Source organism: Cherax quadricarinatus, chromosome 68 (genome assembly GCF_038502225.1).
Source record: "Cherax quadricarinatus isolate ZL_2023a chromosome 68, ASM3850222v1, whole genome shotgun sequence".
In the NCBI taxonomy this organism is placed as follows: Eukaryota; Metazoa; Arthropoda; class Malacostraca; order Decapoda; family Parastacidae; genus Cherax; species Cherax quadricarinatus.
Genome location: NC_091359.1, coordinates 18250098 through 18270762, shown reverse-complemented (window position 1 = coordinate 18270762; position 20665 = coordinate 18250098). Strand labels below are relative to the sequence as shown.

The 20665-nt window shown below is 39.0% G+C and overlaps 1 protein-coding gene across 2 annotated transcripts in view; it reads right to left on the bottom strand.

Annotated features, from left to right (window-relative positions):
* The window catches only part of Keap1 (kelch like ECH associated protein 1), a 97996-nt gene that overhangs the window by 6231 nt on the left and 71100 nt on the right, over window positions 1–20665 (bottom strand). The gene's annotated exons all lie outside the window — the stretch shown is intronic.

The window sequence follows — 20665 nt, the reverse complement described above, 5'->3', positions numbered from 1 at the left end:
TCCTGGCACTAAAATAACATTTTCTCTGTTCATTAGTCACGTCTCCAGGCCCCTCTTATTTTACTCTTGCTTTCCATTGTGAATTTTTATTGACACAAAAAAAAAATAGAAAATTAACTGTTATGCAGACTACTGCATTATTGTAATAATTGTATAAATAATGTCAACCCAATCGTGACTGCATATTAGACTGGCAGTTGGACACATCTTGAACATCAGCAAAAATCAAACATTTCTGCTAATCTGAGTTAAATTTCAAGGTACTTTTCATTGTGAAACCAATCAAAATCACCTCTATTTTTGTAATACAGTGGTCCCTCAATAATTGTCCATAATCCGTTCCTGGAAGTGGGACTATTATCGAAATAGACGATTTTCGAATCAATTTTCCCCATAAGAAATAATGTAAATGCAATTAATCCATTCCTGACACCCAGAAGTATTAAAACAAAAAAATTTTTTACATGAAATATAGATGTAGTACATAAACAATACAATGGCACATGATGAATGAAACATTAACAGAATAACACTTACCTTTAGTGGCGATTCTTCTTAGTGTATGGAAGACTGGAGGAGACAGATTGGATTATTTACTGTTTGGAAGGGGAATCCCCTTCCATCAACACCTCAGGTACCAATTGCTTTTCTGGGGTTACTTCTCTTCTGTTTCTTAATGCCACTAGTGACTACCTTGAGAGTCACTGGGGTTCTGTCTCGCAAAAAAACTGTCCAGAGAGCTCTGTTTCTGGCGTCTCTTTAAAACTTCCCTAAAATGGGCCAAGACTCTGTCACTGTACAAGTTGCCGATATGGCTTGCAACATCCTTCTCAAGGTGATGTTTCTCCATAAATCTTTCCATCCTACCCCACATTTCAAAAATCTCCTTAATTTCTGAAGAAGGCACTTTCTTCCATCTCTCTTCTTCCTCCTCTGCAGCAAGATTCTGAGCTGCGATCTGTTGCTCTTCCTGCTGAAGCTCTTGCAGCTCCTCAGTGGTTAGCTCTTCGTTGTGGTCCTCCTCCAACTCTTCCACATCCTCTAAACTCACATCCAACCTCATGGAACTCCCCAGTGCAACAATAGAGTTCACAACTGACATAGGCTCATCAGGGGCTGCCTCAAACCCTTCAAAATCCCTCTTGTGGACACAATCTGGCCACAATTTTCTCCAAACAGAGTTCAAAGTCCTGGTAGTCACTCCCTCCCAAGCCTTACCTATAAGGCTTACACAAAGGAGAATACTGAAGTGTTCTTTCCAAAAATCTCTTAGGATCAAGTGAGTGTCTGAGGTCACAGTAAAGCACCTTTCAAACATTGCTTTGGTGTAGAGTTTTTTAAAGTTTGAAATGACTTGCTGGTCCATGGGCTGGAGGAGAGGAGTGGTATTCAGGGGCAAGAACTTTACTGTGATGAACCCAAACTCCTTCAGACTTAGGTCATCCAAGTTTGGAAGATGAGCAGGTGCATTGTCCATTACTAGCAGGCACTTGAGATCCAATTTCTTTTTCAGGAGGTAATTCTTCACACTAGGGCCAAACACTTCATTGAACCACTCGACGAAAATTTCCCTCGTGACCCATGCCTTACTATTAGATCTCCAAAACACACACAATTTACTCTTCAAAACATTGTTTTTCTTGAACACTCTGGGATTTTCAGAATGGTACACTAGTAACGGCTTCACTTTGAAATCCCCACTAGCATTAGCACAGAACATGAGCGTCAGCCTGTCTTTCATGGGCTTGTGTCCTGGCAGTGCCTTTTCTTCCTGAGTAATGTAGGTCCTCTTTGGCATTTTCTTCCAAAAGAGGCCTTTTTTGTCACAATTGAACACTTGTTCAGGTTTCAGTCCTTCAGTCTCTATGTACTCCTTGAATTCCTGCACATATTTTTCAGCCGTTTTGTTGTCAGAACTGGCAGCCTCACCATGCCTTACCACACGATGTATGCCAGTACGCTTCTTAAATATCTCAAACCAGCCTTTGCTGGCCTTAAATTCACTCACATCACCACTAGTTGCAGGCAGTTTCTTTACCAAATTGTCATGCAACTGCCTAGCCTTTTCACAAATAAGCGACGTCATAAGACTATTCCCTGCTAATTGTTTCTCGTTTATCCACACCAATAATAACTTCTCAACACCTTCGAGTACTGGTGATCTCATTTTTGTCAGCATATTTACCCCCTTTGCAACAACAGCATCCTTGATTTCCTTTTTCTTGGCTATGATGGAAGATGTGGTTGTACTGGATTTGTTATACATCCTGGCCAGTTCGCCCACACGTACGTCACTATCATATTGTTCAATGATGTTTTTCTTAAATTCAATTGTATTTCTCGCCTTCTTTACCAAAGGCTTGGCACTAGGAGCTTTCTTTGGAGCCATGGTAGCTTATTTAGCACTTGCAAGCACTAAAATCAATGGAATATTATGAAATATTTTGTTGCAGCAAGTGAGGGGACCGTCGCTCACTGGCAAACAATGGCACACTGGCTGGGAAGGGAAGGCCCAGGCGGCTCAGAGCGTGAGTACGCGTCCCGGAAGAAGGACTACATGTATTAGCAAGTTAATGGACCATTTGCGAGCCAATGTTTAGACGAAATAACAGGACTATTTCCGAAATGGACAACTTTCAGGCCGGACGATTATATATCTTCCATTCTATCAAATGAGACCAAGAAAATGAGAATGCAACAATAAATACCATATGAAAATACCTCAAAGTTGACGTTTTAAACCAAAAACACGGTTGGAGATTCTTTTGCTCATTATATACTGCATGCTGAAGGTTTTTTATACTGTGCACACTGACCATGCAGACCCATTCTCTCACATTATAAGTCTACCGGCTTTCTCCTGCTAGATTTGAAGCTGCTAGAATTTTGGCATATTAATATGTCACCGACACTGGCTTGTAAGCCATACCTATACATCACCAACAGTGAAAGGGTTAAGTTAGCAACAGAACTAGGCATTAAAAACAATAAAAAGTAAAATACACACACAGCACACTCATTACTTAACTTAAAATATTTGTAGTCTTAATGTAGGGTGAGAGGTGAGTAGTAGTTGTTGTAAGAAGTCAGGTGTAGGAGGTATGGTAGCCAGCCAGGTCACCCCACCTACACGTAATATACTACAACATTTAATGGGCCCCAGAGCAATAAAATGCACATACAGTACATTCATTACTTACCTTAAAATATTTGTAGTCTTAACGTAGGGTTAGAGGTAAGTAAACGAGGTAAAACGAATAAACAAGAGAGAGAATGAGTAAATGAGAGAGGAGAGAGATGTGTAGTATGCAAACAAGCAGACGAACGCATCTGGTTATGATTCATACAGTTCATCAACACGTATCATTTCATAATTGTTAATTTATTCTACTGTGGGGTGTATTTATCATGTTTATATGTTATGCAGTGTGTTTATGTATAATTTTGAAAAAAAATAGATTAATGAATGTTTATATTACCATAATATGACATTAACCCTTTCACTGTGTCGGTCGTATACATGTGTCTTACGAGCCACCGTGTTTCACATATATATACGTACTCATAAATTCTAGCGGCTTCAAATCAAGCAGGAGAAAGCTGGTAGGCCCACATGTGAGAGAATGGGTCTGTGTGGTCAGTGTGCACCACATAAAAAAATCCTGGAGCACGCAGTGCATAATGAGAAAAAAAACTTACTTTTTTTTTTTTTTTTAATTAAAATGCCAACTTTGTGATTTATTTTCGTATAGTATTTATGGGTATATTCTCGTTTTCTTGGTCTCATTTGATAGAATGGAAAACATATTATAGAAATAGAGGTGATTTTCATTTGTTTTACTATAAGAACCTTGAAATGGAGCTCAAAGTAGGGGAAATGTTTGATTTTTGCCGATGTTCAAAAGTAAACAAATGATGTCAGTCCAATAAATGTCCAACTAGCCATTCTAATATGCAGTCATGAATGGATTGACATTATTTGTACAATTATTACAGTATTGCAGTAGTCTGCATAACAGTAAATCTTCTATTTTTTGTTTGAAAAAAATTCAAAATAGAAAGCAAGAGTAATATCAGAGGGGCCTGGAGACATGATTGATGAACAAAGAAAATGTTACTTTAGAGCCAGGAATGTCTGAATTGTTCATTCTGGACCTTATTTTGAAATTGTCATATTTTTTAATTTTCGTGAAATTGGCCAAATTGCAAATTTCTGGCCACGTTATTGGGTAGTTTAAATCGGTAAATGGGCAGTTTCTTGTACTCAATCAATAGAAAAAAAGGAGTTCTAAAGAAATGCCTATGAGTTTGGTCGACTGGAACAATAGAATTAGCCAAAAATAGGGCTCAAAGTGGGTGAAATCGTCGATTATTAAATATCGCCGAGATTGCTAACTTTGCAAGAGCGTAATTCCGTCAGTTTTCCATCAAATTTAGTTCTTTTGGCGTCATTACAATCGGGAAAAGATTCTCTATCATTTCGTAAGAAAAATTATTTTTTTTTTCTTTTTGAAATTTTGCGACACCAGGAGACACCTCAGGATTGGGGGTTGCAACAGTGTGTAAGTTTATTTGGGTACAGGTACACATAAGTATAATTATCAGAGTACGTATATACAGTGGACCCCCGCATACCATTGGCATTAAATAATGTTAAATCCGCATACCGATACATTTTATCGCTAAGATTTTGCCTCGCATACCGCTAAAAAACCCGCTCAACGCTGTTCGTCCGAGACGCGTCTAATGTGCGGCCTGAGCCAGCCTCACATGTTCCGCCGGTGGCATTGTTTACCAGCCAGCCTCCGCGGTAACATCCAAGCATACAATCGGAACATTTCGTATTATTACAGTGTTTTTGGTGATTTTATCTGCAAAATAAGTGACCATGGGCCCCAAGAAAGCTTCTAGTGCCAACCCTACAGGAATAAGGGTGAGAATTACTATAGAGATGAAGAAAGAGATCATTGCTAAGTATGAAAGTGGAGTGCGTGTCTCCGAGCTGGCCAGGTTGTATAATAAACCCCAATCAACCATCGCTACTATTGTGGGCAACAAAACGGCAATCAACGAAGCTGCTCTTGCCAAAGGTTCAACTGTGTTTTCGAAACAGAGATCGCAAGTGATGGAAGATGTTGAGAGACTCTTATTGGTATGGATAAATGAAAAACAGTTAGCAGGATATAGCATCTCTCAAGTGATCATAAGTGAAAAGGCTAGGAAGTTGCATGAGGATTTAATTAAAAAAATGCCTGCAACTAGTGATGATGTGAGTGAATTTAAGGCCAGCAAAGGTTGGTTTGAGAGATTTAAGAAGCGTAGTGGCATACATAGTGTGATAAGGCATGGTGAGGCTGCCAGTTCGGACCACAAAGCAGCTGAAAAAATATGTGCAGGAATTCAAGGAGTACATAGACAGTGAAGGACTGAAACCTGAACAAGTGTTTAATTGTGATGAAACAGGCCTGTTTTGGAAGAAAATGCCAAGCAGGACCTACATTACTCAGGAGGAAAAGGCACTCCCAGGACATAAGCCTATGAAAGACAGGCTTACTCTGTTGATGTGTTCCAATGCTAGTGGTGATTGCAAAGTGAAGCCTTTATTAGTGTATCACTCAAACTCCCAGAGCGTTCAGGCAAAAGAATATCCTGAAGGCTAATTTGTGTGTGCTGTGGAGGGCAAACAGTAAGGCATGGGTCACTAGGGACTTTTTCTATGACTGGTTACACCATGCATTTGCCCCCAATGTGAAAGATTACCTAACTGAAAAGAAATTAGACCTTAAGTGCCTCCTGGTGTTAGACAATGCCCCTGGTCATCCTACAGACGTGGCAGAGCGACTTTATGGGGACATGAGCTTCATTAAGGTGAAGTTTTTGCCTCCTAATACCACTCCTCTCCTGCAGCCCATGGACCAGCAGGTTATTGCAAACTTCAAAAAACTGTACACAAAAGCTCTGTTTGAAAGGTGCTTTGTAGTGACCTCAGAAACTCAATTGACTCTCTTAGAGTTTTGGAGAGAGCACTTTAATATCCTCAATTGTGTAAACCTTATAGGTAAGGCTTGGGAGGGAGTGACTAAGAGGACCTTGAACTCTGCTTGGAAGAAACTGTGGCCAGAATGTGTAGACCAAAGGGATTTTGAAGGGTTTCAGGCTAACCCTGAGAGGAGTATGCCAGTTGAGGAATCCATTGTGGCATTGGGAAAGTCCTTGGGGTTGGAGGTTAGTGGGGAGGATGTGGAAGAGTTGGTGGAGGAGGACAATGAAGAACTAACCACTGATGAGCTGCTAGATCAACTTCAACAGCAAGAGGCCAGACCTGAGGAAACTGGTTCGGAAGAGGGGAGAGAGAAATTGAAGAAGTTGCCTACTTCAAAGATTAAGGAAATGTGTGGAATGTGGCTTAAAGTGCAAACCTTTATGGATGAAAATCACCCTCACACAGCTATTGCAAGCCGTGCTGGTGACTATTACACTGACACTGTTGTGAAACACTTTAGGGAAGTCATAAAGGAACGAGAGGTACAGGCCACTATGGACAGATATGTTGTGCAACAGAAGTCCAGTGACTCTGAAGCTGGTCCTAGTGGCATTAAAAGAAGGGAAGTAACCCCAGAAAAGGACTTGACACCTCAAGTCTTAATGGAAGGGGATTCCCCTTCTAAACACTAAGACCCTCTCCTCCTCCCATCCCATCAATCATCACCAGATCTTCAATAAAGGTAAGTGTCATGTAACTGTGCATGCCTTTTTCAGTTTGTGTGTATTAAAATTAATATTTCACGTGGTAAAATTTTTTTTTTTCATACTCTGGGGTGTCTTCATGACTTAAGAAATCGTAATGACACGATTGCAAATAAACCATACCCCCGGCTGGGATTGAACCCGCGGTCATAGAGTCTCAAAACTCCAGCCCGTCGCGCTAGCCACTAGACTGGTCTAGTGGCTAGCTGGTCTAGTGGCTAGCGCGACGGGCTGGAGTTTTGAGACTCTATGACCGCGGGTTCAATCCCAGCCGGGGGTATGGTTTTTTTGGGGTGTCTTGCACGTATTAATTTGATTTCCATTATTTCTTATGGGGAAAATTCATTCGCATAACGATAATTTCGCATAACAATGAGCTCTCAGGAACGGATTAATATCGTTATGCGGGGGTCCACTGTATAAAAAATGAAATAACTTTAAAACTTGAAATTTTGGAAAGTTTCCAGACATAACAGAGAGAGACGGTGCTCACGGAAAATGTAAACAAACCAGGTGGAGCACGGTGACCGTATTAAAAAGTCAGGTGGGGGAGTCCCATAACGAGTTTTGGTCATAATTTGAAATGTCTGTATTAGCGGAACGCCATAATGCAAAATGCAGCGTCAGTCCCATAATACTACGCCAAAATTCTAGCGGCTTCAAATCTTCCAGGAGAAAGCTGGTAGGCTTTCATACAAGAGACTGAATTTGCATGGTCATTGTGCACAGTATTAAAAAAATTTTACAGCAAGCAGTGCATAATGAAAGAAAAACTGTGACAGTGTTTTTGGTTTAAACAGCAACTTTGCGGTGTATTTTCATATGGTATGTATAGTTGTATTCTCATTTTCTTGGTCTCCCTGATAGAATGGAAGATATATAACAGAAATAGAGGTGATTTTGATAGTTTACCGAATAAAAGTAGCTTGATATTGAGCTCAAAGTAGTGGAAATGTTCGATTTTTGCCGATGTTCAAATCACATCACGTGTCCAATACATGTCAACTGGCAGGCCTAATATGCATTCACAAATGTGCTGATATTATTTATAAAATTATTACAAATTATAAAAGTAAATAAAAGTAAATCATCTGTTTTTTGTGTAAATAAAAATTAAAAATGAAAAGAAGTGTAATATAAGAGGGGCCTGGAGATGTGGCTAATGAACAGAGAAAATGTTATTTTAGTGCCAAGAAATGTCTGCATTGTTTACTCTGGCTCCTATTTTCAAACTGGTCTTTCTTGAATTTTGTGTGAAATTGGCCAAATAAGTAATTTCTGATCACTTTTTTGTATACAGTGGAACCTCGGTTTTCATGATTAATCCGTTCTAAAAAGTCTGATGGAAACCAAATTGTACAAAAACTGAAGCAATATTTCCCACAAGAAATAATGTAAATCCAATTAATTCGTTCCAGACACCCAAAAATATTAATAAAAAATACATTTTATTGAGAATAAAGTTTTACATACAGAAGGAGGGGTGTTAATGTTGCAGTTTAAAAACTGTAGTGTAAAGCACCCTTCTGGCAAGACAGTGATGGAGTGAATGATGGTGAAAGTTTTTCTTTTTCGGGCCACCCTGCCTTGGTGGGAATCGGCCGGTGTGATAATAAAAAAAAAAAAAAAAAAAAAAAAAATGAGATATAAATATAAATGACTAATGAAATGGATAAATGAACATTTAACATCACTTTTACCTCTACTGATGACACTCGGTGTATGGAAGACGGCAATGCAGGGAGAGGGAGGGGGGGAGGTTATTGTTTGGAAGGGAAATCTCCTTCCATAAGGACTTCAGGTATCAAGGCCCTATCCGAGGTTACTTCCCTTCTTTGTCTTTTACTGGCACTAGGACCAGATTGAGTCGGTACCCCTGTTGCACAAAAAATCTATCCAGAGAAGTCTGTTTCTGGCATCTCTTTAAGATTTGCCTAAAATGGGACAAGGCATTGTCATTGAATATGTTGCAGACATGGCTTGCAACAGCATTGTTAGGGTGATATTTTCCCACAAAACTTTGCAACTCACTCCACTTTGCACACATGTCCTTGATCACTGAAGAAGGCACATTCTCCCCTCTCTTCCTCCTCCTCTGAAGCAATTTCCTCAGCTGTGGTCTGTTGCTGTTCCAGTTGAAGGTCTTGCAGCTCTTCAGTGGTTAGCTCTTCCCTGTGGTTATCCACCAACTCTTCCACATCCTGGCCACTCACATCCCACCCCCATGGACTTCCCCAAAGACACAATAGATTTTACAATAGGCATAGGGTCGTCAAGGTCAGCCTCAAACCCTTCAAAATCCTTCTCGAGGACACATTCTGGCCACAATTTTCTCCAAGCAGAGTTCATCCTCCTGGAAGTCACTCCCTACCAAGCCTTATCTATAAGGCTTATGCAATTGAGGATACTGAAGTGATTCCTCCAGAACTCTCTTAGGGTCAATTCAGTGTCTGAGGTCACTTCAAAGCACCTTTGAAACAGTGGTTTGGTGTAGTGTTTTTTGAAGTTTGAAATGACCCTGCTGGTCCATGGGCTGGATGAGAGGAGTGGTATTAGGGAGCAAGAACTTCACTGTAGATGAATGGTTCAGAGAACTGACAAGTTGATAAATTAAGACACCTGTGCAACACTTGGGTATCTTTAATGAGGGAACGTTTTGCCACACAGTGGCTTCATCAGTCCATACAAAGGAAAATCATAAAGAACCGGAGGCGTTTGAGGTAATCAGTCTCTCAGCCTCGAGTCGATGTAATCAGCCCATCAATCTTGAAAAGAATACAGCATATGTGCGAGAAAATTGCTTATACATGTATGCTGTAGGCAGATGATGAGGTGCAGTAGTTGTAGGTGGTAACACATTTGTCCAGTGTGGAAGTAGGTCGTGCCCAAGGGTTAGGCAAGTGAAGAATTCCCAAGTATTAAGGCTGAGTCATGAATGCATGGGATGCTTTGTGTGGGCGCTTGAGTGGCCGAGTCACGCGGATGCGTTTGGTACAGACCATTTTCAACCCTATGAAAACCAAGCAGATGTACGAAAACTGGGACAAAATTAAAAAAAAAAAAAAAAAAAAAAAAAAAAAGTCATCGAAAACCGAATCCTACAAAAACTGGGGCATATGAAAACCGAAGTTCCAGTGTAGTTAAAACAGGTAAATGGGTGGTTTCTGGTACTCAGTTGATAGAACAGAAAATATTCCGATGCATACTATGAAAGTAATACAACAGTGCTGTATGTAAATTACCAAAGCAAAGAGCACTCGGTGGGTAAAAGGGTATACAGTAAGGCCCTGCTTTATGGTGCTTCATTTTACGGTGTTCTGCTAATACAGACATTTCAAATTATGACCAAAACTCGCTGTACAGCTCCCCCCTGTCTTTCTAATATGGTCACTGCACCCCACCCAGTTTATTTACATTCTCCGTGAGCACAACTCTCCATTATGTTTGGAAACTTTACAAAATTTCAAATATTTTAAAGTTACTTCATATTTTATATACATGTATATACAGTAGGGCCCCACTTATATGGCAGGTTAGGTTTCAGGCTACTGCCAGAAAGCAGACATCGCTGGAAAGCAGAATGCCATTTTTTCCACTAATAAATGCATATACAGTGGTCCCTCGACCAACGATGGCATCATATAACGTTAAATCCGACTAGCGATACATTTTAACGCAAAAATTTTGCCTTGACTAGCGCTAAAAAACTCGACCAACACGATTCGTTCCGTTCGAGACGCGTCCACATGTCGCCTGAGCGCGCCTCACTTGTCCCGTGGGTGCCACTGTTTACAAGCCAGCCACCGCGGTCGCATCAAACATACAATCGGAACATTTCATATTATCACAGCGTTTTTAGTGATTGCACCTGCAAAATAAGTCACCATGGGCCCCAAGAAAGCTAGTGCCAACCCTACAGGAAAAAGGGCGAGAATCACTATGGATATGAAGAAAGAGATCATTGCTAAGTATGAAAGTGGAGTGCGTGTCTCCGAGCTGGCCAGGTTGTACACAAAACCCCAATCAACCATCGCTACTATTGTGGCTAAGAAAACGGCAATCAGGGAAGCTGTTCTTGCCAAAGGTGCAACTATGTTTTCGAAACTGAGATCGCAAGTGATAGAAGATGTTGAGACTGTTATTAGTGTGGATAAACGAAAAACAGATAGGAGATAGCATCTCTCAAGCGATCGTATGTGAAAAGGCTAGGAAGTTGCATGACGATTTAATTAAAAAAATGCCTGCATCTAGTGGTGATGTGAGTGAATTTAAGGCCAGCAAAGGTTGGTTTGAGAGATTTAAGAATCGTAGTGGCATACATAGTGTGATAAGGCATGGTGAGGCTGCCAGTTCGGACCACAAAGCGGCTGAAAAATAGGTGCAGGAATTCAAGGAGTACATAGACAGTGAAGGACTGAAACCTGAACAAGTGTTTGTGACGAAACAGGCCTGTTTTGGAAGACAATGCCAAGCAGGACCTACATTACTCAGGAGGAAAAGGCACTCCCTGGACATAAGCCTATGAAAGACAGGCTTAAGGCTTACTCTGTTGATGTGTGCTAATGCTAGTGGTGATTGCAAAGTGAAGCCTTTATTGGTTTATCACTCTGAAACTCCCAGAGTGTTCAGGAAAAACAATGTCCTCAAGGCTAATTTGTGTGTGCTGTGGAGGGCAAACAGTAAGGCATGGGTCACTAGGGACTTTTTCTATGACTGGTTACATCATGCATTTGCCCCCACTGTGAAAAATTACCTCCTGGAAAATAAATTGGACCTTAAGTGCCTCCTGGTATTAGACAATGCTCGTGGTCATCCTTCAGACTTGGCAGAGCGACTTTCTGGGGACATGAGCTTCATCAAGGTCAAGTTTTTGCCTCTTAATACCACTCTTCTCCTGCAGCCGATGGACCAGCAGGTCATTGCAAACTTCAAAAAACTCTACACAAAAGCTATGTTTGAAAGGTGCTTTGTAGTGACCTCAGAAACTCAATTGACTCTAAGAGAGTTTTGGAGAGATCACTTTAGCATCCTCAATTGTGTAAACATTATAGGTAAGGCTTGGGAGGAAGTGACTAAGAGGACCTTGAACTCTGCTTGGAAGAAACTGTGGCCAGAATGTGTAGACAAAAGGGATTTTGAAGGATTTGAGGCTAACCCTGAGAAGCCTATGCCAATTGTGGAATCAATTGTGGCATTGGGCAAGTCCTTGGGGCTGGAGATTAGTGGGGAGGATGTGGAAGAGTTGGTGGAGGAGGACAATTGAAGAACTAACCACTGATGAGCTGCAAGATCATCTTCAACAGCAAGAGGCCAGACCTGAGGAAACTGCTCTGGAGGAGGAGATAGAGAAATTGAAGAAGTTGTCTACTTCGAAGATTAAGGAAATGTGTGCAATGTGGCTTAAAGTGCAAACCTTTTTTGATGAAAATCACCCTCACACAGCTATTGCAAGCCGTGCTGGTGACTATTACACTGACAATGTTGTGAAACACTTTAGGAATGTCATAAAGGAACGGGAGGTACAGGCCTCTATGGACAGATATGTTGTGCAACAGAAGTCCAGTGACTCTCAAGCTGGTCCTAGTGGCATTAAAAGAAGAAGGGAAGTAACCCCGGAAAAGGACTTGCCACCTCAAGTCCTAATGGAAGGGGATTCCCCTTCTAAACACTAACACCATCCACACTCTCCCCTCCTCCCATCCCATCAATCATCACCAGATCTTCAATAAAGGTAAGTGTCATGTAATTGTGCATGTCTTCTCCAGTTTGTGTGTATTAAAATTAATATTTCATGTGGTAAAAAATTTTTTTTTTTCAATACTTTGGGGTGTCAGGAACGGATTAATTTGATTTCCATTATTTCTTATGGGGAAAATTAACTCTATTAACGATGAGCTCTCAGGAACGGATTAATATCGTTGGTCGAAGGTCCACTGTAAATGCCAGATAACAAGTTTACACTTACATATATTAAGTTAGCAATAGAACTAGACATTAAAAACAATAAAATGTATAATACACACACAACACACCCATTACTTACTTTAAAATATTTGTAGTCTTAATGTAGGGTGAGAGGTGAGTTTTATATGTAGGAAGTCAGGTTTGGGAAGTATTGTAGCCAGCCAAGGCAGCCCTCCCCACCCCACCCACACGTAATGTAAACAAACCAGGCGAACACGTCTGGTGTTCATTCATGCACGTTTGTATTATACCATAATACAAACACTTTACATTATGTACAAGTTGTTTCCACGTTGATACAGTAGAATAAATAAAGACCAACACTTCCATTCTCATGTAATTTTTAGAAGGAATGATGTTCTGACAAATTATTATTACAAATTATTATAATCATAAAAAAGAAGCGCTAAACCCACAAGGGTCATGAATAGCTATAGATAGTGTGAAGGCATACGAAAGGAATAAATTTCTAGTTAAGTTACTGGTGTGACTAGAAAAAACAATTCTTTGACCCTCCTACCAAACGTTTGGTAAACAAATCTCATATTTATGTAAATTTTTATACTATTGGTGTATGTATCATGTTTATATGTTATGTAGCATGTTTATTATATAATTTTGAAAAAATATCGTAGATGGATTAATGGAATGTCTATATTAACGTAATATACAATATTTAATGTGGTCAAGAGATTATATGGCATTGAGTAGAGACTTTTAGTGATTTTAATGTGTATCTGCATGCCAGCACAGTGTGAAAGTATATCTAGGTACAGGTACACATAAGTATAATTATCAGAGCACATGTAAAATATGCAGTAACTTTAAAATACTTGAAATTTTCCAAACATAATACAGAGTTGTGCTCACAGAGAATGTAAACAAACCGGATGGGGCACACAGTACTTGAAAGACCGCTCACCGTATAGCAAATTTTGGTCATAATTTGAAATCGCCGTATTAGCGGAATGCTGCAAGGTGAAACGCCGTAAAGCAGGGCCCTACCGTACTCTGATAATTTTACCTATGTGTAACTGTACCTAAATGAACTTACACACTGTGCTGGAGTGCAGGTACACATTAAAATCACCATATCTTATTAGTTTTGAAGATGCCATATTAATAATAATAATAATACACAATCATTCTGAGGCACATTAAATGTCATATAAAACGTTAATATAGACATTTTACTTAATCCATCTATGGTATTTTTTTTTCAAAATTATATAATAAACATGCTATATAACATATAAACATGATAAATACACCTACAGTAGAATAAATTAACATAAATGAGATGTTTTTCCAGTTTTGTTGGAAAGAATAATGTTTTCTCTAGTCCAACACCAAAGAAAATGTGTACACAATAGTATTACTGGGGGTAACTGTATAAAATTATTCCTTTTGTATGACTTCACTCAGAGCATCATTCCTTTTAAAAATGGTGTTGCGCTCTATTTATTCTGTCACTGCGCCCCACCCAGTTTGTTTACATTCTTCAGGAGCACTGCATCTCTCCATTATGTCTGGAAACTTTCCAAAATTTCAAGTGTTTTTAAGTTATTTCATATTTTATATACTGTGATGATTATACTTGTGTATCTGTAGCTAAATAAACCTACACAGTGTGCTGGCATGCAGGTACACATTAAAATCACTAAGAGTGTCTTATAGTCTTGATGCCATATTAATAATAATTCAAATTTATTTATTTATTTGCAAGTAGTACTGAGGTTATGTATTTACAATAATGGGTTGCAGTGCAAAATGAGCCTCTATTATGCTTACGCATTATAATACACAATAATCACTGAGGCGCATTAAATGTCGTATATTACGTTAATATAAACATAAAGTGGGAGTTGTCACAGTTGCTCTTTGCTGATGACACTGTGCTCTTGGGAGATTCTGAAGAGAAGTTGCAGAGGTTGGTGGATGAATTTGGTAGGGTGTGCAAAAGAAGAAAATTAAAAGTGAATACAGGAAAGAGTAAGGTTATGAGGATAACAAAAAGATTAGGTGATGAAAGATTGGATATCAGATTGGAGGGAGAGAGTATGGAGGAGGTGAATGTATTCAGATATTTGGGAGTGGACGTGTCAGCGGATGGGTCTATGAAAGATGAGGTGAATCACAGAACTGATGAGGGGAAAAGGGTGAGTGGTGCATTTAGGAGTCTGTGGAGACAAAGAACTTTGTCCTTGGAGGCAAAAAGGGGAATGTATGAGAGTATAGTTTTACCAACGCTCTTATATGGGTGTGAAGCATGGGTCATGAATGTTGCAGCGAGGAGAAGGCTGGAGGCAGTGGAGATGTCATGTCTGAGGGCAATGTGTGGTGTGAATATAATGCAGAGAATTCGTAGTTTGGAAGTTAGGAGGAGGTGCGGGATTGCCAAAACTGTTGTCCAGAGGGCTGAGGAAGGGTTGTTGAGGTGGTTCGGACATGTAGAGAGAATGGAGCGAAACAGAGTGACTTCAAGAGTGTATCAGTCTGTAGTGGAAGGAAGGCGGGGTAGGGGTCGGCCTAGGAAAGGTTGGAGGGAGGGGGTAAAGGAGGTTTTGTGTGCGAGGGGCTTGGACTTCCAGCAGGCATGCGTGAGCGTGTTTGATAGGAGTGAATGGAGACAAATGGTTTTTAATACTTGACGTGCTGTTGGAGTGTGAGCAAAGTAACATTTATGAAGGGGTTCAGGGAAACCGGCAGGCCGGACTTGAGTCCTGGAGATGGGAAGTACAGTGCCTGCACTCTGAAGGAGGGGTGTTAATGTTGCAGTTTAAAAATGTAGTGTAAAGCACCCTTCTGGCAAGACAGTGATGGAGTGAATGATGGTGAAAGTTTTTCTTTTTCGGGCCACCCTGCCTTGGTGGGAATTGGCCAGTGTGATAATAAATAAATAAAATAAACATTTTCATTAATTCATCAATTATATATTTCAAAATTATATAATAAACATGCTATGTAACATATAAACATGATAAATACACCCCACAGTGGAATAAATTAACAAATATGAGATGTTAGGTGTAGATGAACGTGTATCAACCATAATCAGACACATTCGTCTGTTTACATCCTCCACATCTCTCTCCTCTCTCATTTACTCATTCTCTCTCTCTCTCTCTTGTTTATTTGTTTTACTTCATTTACTCACTTCTCACCCTTCATTAAGACTACAAATATTTTAAGGTAATTAATGAATGTACTGTATATATGCAATTTATCGCTATGGGGTGCTTTAAATGTCAAAGTATATTACTTGTGGGTGGGAGTAGGGTGGGCTCACCTGGTGGGCTACCATACCTCCCACACCTGACTTCCTACAAATAAATACGACTTACCTCTCGCCCTACATTAAGACTACAAATATTTTAAGGTAAGTAATGGATGTACTGTGTATGTATTTTACTTTTTATTGTTTTTAATGCCTAGTTATATTGCTAACCTGTTACCTGGCATTTATATGCATATATAAATGGAAAAAATGGCATTCCACTTTCCAGCAATGTCCGCTTTCTGAAAGTAGCCTGGAACCTAACCTGCCGTATAAGTGAGGCCCTACTGTTTATGTATGCACTTAACCCTTTCAGGGTCCAAACCGTAGATCTACGCCATGAGCTCAGTTCACTCTGATAAGCTGTGAGCAGTAAATTTGGACCTAGATATGAGAGAATACATCTATGTGGTATGTGTGCACCACATAAAACAAATCCTGCAGCACACATTGCATAATGAGAGGAAAAGCTGAGACTGTAATTTTCAATTAAAACAGCGGCTTTGCAGTGTTTTTTCGTATGTTTTTTATAGTTGTATTTGCAATTTCTTGGTCTCATTTGATAGAATGGAAGATATATTACAGAAATAGAGATGATTTTGATTGGTTTTAGTACTGGAAATGGATTGAAACTGAGCTCAAAGTAGCAGAAATGTTAAATTTTTGCCGATGTTCAAGAGTAAACAAATGACCTCACAAGTCTAATACATGACAACTGGTGGGTCTAATATACGTTCACAAATGTGGTGATATTATTTATACAATTATTACAGTATTGTATAACAGTAAATCTTCTATTTTTTGGTTGGAATAAAAATTCATTATGTGAATAAAAAATCAAAATGGAATTCATTTGTAAAGCCTGAAAACGTAACTAATGAACAGAGGAAATGTTAGTTTAGTGCCAGGAATGCCTGCATTGTTTATTTCAGACCCTATTTTGAAATTGGAATATTTTGAACTTTGCATTAAATTGGCCAAATTACCAATTTCCAGTCACTTTATTTTGTTGTTGAAACAGTTGACTTGGCAATTTCTTGTGCTCAATCGATAGAATAGAAGTAATACTAGTGAAATAGCTAAGAATTTGGTTGACTGGAATACTGTAATTGCCCTAAAATGGGAGTCAAATTTGGCAAAATCGCCGATGCGTAAATATCGCCGACACACCAAAATTCGCGAGCATAATTTCATCAATTTTCCATCAAATTTTGTACTTTGTTTTATTACCTTCAGAAAAAAATTCTCTAACCATTTCATAAGAAAAAATAAAATTATTTTTTGAAAATTCTTGGACCCTGGTGCACACTTTGAAATTTGGCCTCTGGACCCTGAAAGGGTTAAAGACCAAGTTCCCTTCCAAAGCATAGGTCGGTAAACGAACTGGTCATTAAGCGAGGAGCTTCCCCTTACTGATATTTCAAGCATGCTGTACTGGTACAGTGGAACTCCGAGTTTCATTCTGTTCCAGGGGCTAGGACTAAATTCGAAACATCCTAAAGTCAAAGCAATATTTCCCATAAGATAGTGTAAATCCAATTAATCCGTTCATGCTGTCAGGAGGCATGACAAAATAGTTCTTCAATATGATGCTATTATCAGCTCTACGGGTTTTTTATCTATCACAATTCATCTAATGACAAACAATATAAATAACAAAAACCTGATATGCACTCTAGAATGAATAAAATATGTATATCATTACCTATGTGGTGGTGGGGGAGGATGGTGCTTGCGGGCATTCTTGTACCAGCTATGAAAACATCTTCCCATTCTTTCCTCCTTCAGATGTGTTAGTATAAGAGAAAATGGAGTTTGTGAGGCAAACTCCATTAGATCATAAGAAAACCATAATGTACAAATAAACTGGTGTACGTACACCATTTACATACCTTGCAGAAGATAAGGAGAATGGCTTACGCTTAACTGATACACTCTTAATGCTGCACTTTGTCTCTGAACTTAACTGCTTTAAACTCCACATCTTGTGTCTGTGCTGGTGTGCAGGAACACATTAAAATCACTGAGTGTGTTATTAGTCTTGAAGATGCCATATTAATATATACTGTAATAAACACGCTACATAACATATATAAATTAACATAAATATGAGGTGGTTTTCCAGTCGGCTTGACGGAGGGAACATAAACCATTCGTGTCCGGACTGCTAACAATAACAACAACAACAACTGGTTTGTTTACAAAACTCAGTGAACCTTCTACACTCATGTACTCATCTCTCACTCTACATTAAGACTATAAATATTTTAAGGTAAGTAATGAGTGTACTGTATATGCATTTTATCACTCTAGAGCACTTTAAGGGGTGACACCGCTGTGGGTGGGGTAGCCAGATGGGGGTTACATACCTACCTACCTCACTATTCACCTTGCACCCTATATTAAGACCATTAAGACTACAAATGTTTTAAGTTAAGTAATGAGTGTACTGTATGTATATGCATTTTGTTGCTCTAGGGCACTTTAAATGCCTAGTACATAATGTAATGTTCACTAGAGGAGAAACAAAGCCAGAGTGACTCGTGACGGATGCGCAGGGAGGCGCGCAGGTGGACAGGTCTGGTACGGGGGATGAAACACGAGGCACAGTGCGAAACTCAGGACAAAATTTAGCCAAAAAAACAGTTCTAAACTCGAAGCGTACGATACTCAGGGTGTATGAAACTCAGGTTTCCACTGTAGTTTGTGTCAACCGTCTTTAGATATTGTTTTAATGTCACCTTTGCACCATATATAACATTTTTAGTACAAAATAGAACTAGGCATTAAAAACAAGACTAAAATATGCATAGAGTACACTGGTCGAAGAGCTGGTCGTAAGTCCAAGCAGTCGTTAAACAGGTAGGTCATTAAGTGAGGAGTACCTGTATATATACAGGCAGGCCCCGCTTTACAACATTACACTAATGCAACAGCTTTTAATTATACTCTTTCTTCATTTATTCAGACTTCCTACAATAAATATATTCACCACTTACTTTAAGCTAAAGACAAAAATATTTTAAGATAAATAATGTGTTTAAGTGCATTTTTAAGCCTAGCTCTACTGCTCACTTAATATATAATAGTGTCAACACGTTATCAGGCTTTTATATGCATTTGTTTCACTTTACAGCGGTAGCCTAGAACCTAACCTGCTATATAAGCGGGGCCCTCCTGTATTAACCCCTTTTACTTAACCACACACTACTACAGTACAGCATGCTCTCTACTTTAGCGAATACAGTAGAACCGCCATATCCACTGATTTGTTATCCATGGTTTACTGTGGCCCAAAAATACATCTTAATTTTGCATAATAATGGCCCCAAAACACAAAAGCTGGCAGTTCTTCAAAGCCTAGAGAAACCATGAAGTGCTTCCCATAAGTGAAAGTGATAATTGTCCATTTACTGTGCATAACTTATCAATTAAACTTTATATGTACAGGACTTGTATATAGGGGTTTGCTACTATCCAGTTTCGGTATCCACAGCAGGTCCTTGGAATGTATCCCCCACGAATATGAGGGGTCCTACTGTATATGTAGTCTATACAACTTTGAGGTGTCCCTAGTAATTTAAATGAGTTATTGGCTCAGTAGGTCCATCTCAGTGACTTGAACACACTAGTGTCCATTAATAGCTGAAGGTGGCTGACATCCTTGTCAACATGTACAGGGTGTATTATAAATCATAAACTGCTCTTACATACTGTTATGACTTTGATGTCGTAACTTAAAATGTTCCTGGCTCCTAAAGGCTACTCGCACTGCTGTCTAGGGGTTATAAAATTACACTGAAAAACACAGCAAACCTTGGGCCAGCATGTACTCGTATATTAAACAATATTATTTATTATTAGGAAGGAAGGACAAAAACTTACATATATAAAAATATATCTATATAAACCCCTTGACTGTCGTAACCCCCAAGCCTGAGGTGTCTTTTGGTGTCGCAAAATTTCAAAAAAAAAAAAATTATTTTTTCTTATAAAAATGATAATCTTTTCCCGATTGTAAAGACACCAAAAAACAAAATTTGATGGAAAACTGACGGAATTACACTCTAGCGAAGTTAGCGACCTCAGAGATATTTACAAATCGGCAATTTCGCCCACTTTGAGCCCTATTTCCGGCTAATTCCATTATTCCAGTCAACCAAACTCATAGCTATTTCTTCAGAACTCCATTTTTTCTATCAATTGAGTACAAGAAACTGCCCATTTACCGATTTCAACTACCCAATAACATGGTCAGAAATTTGCAATATGGCCAATTTCACGAAAATTAAAAAATAAGACAATTTCAAAATAAAACCAGAATGAACAATGCAGACATTCCTGGCTCTAAAATAACATTTTCTTTGTTCATCAGTCACGTCTCCAGGCCCCTCTGATATTACTCTTGCTTTCTATTATGAATTTTTATTCAAACAAAAAATAGAAGATTTACTGTTATGCAGACTACTGCAATACTGTAATAATTGTAAAAATTACATCAACCCATTCATAACTGCATATTAGAATGGCTATTTGGACATTTATTGGACAATGACATCATCTGTTTACTTTTGAACATCGGCAAAAATCAAACATTTCCCGTACTTTGTGCTCCATTTCCAGGTTCTTTTTATAGTAAAATCAATCAAAATCACTTCTATTTCTATAATATATTTT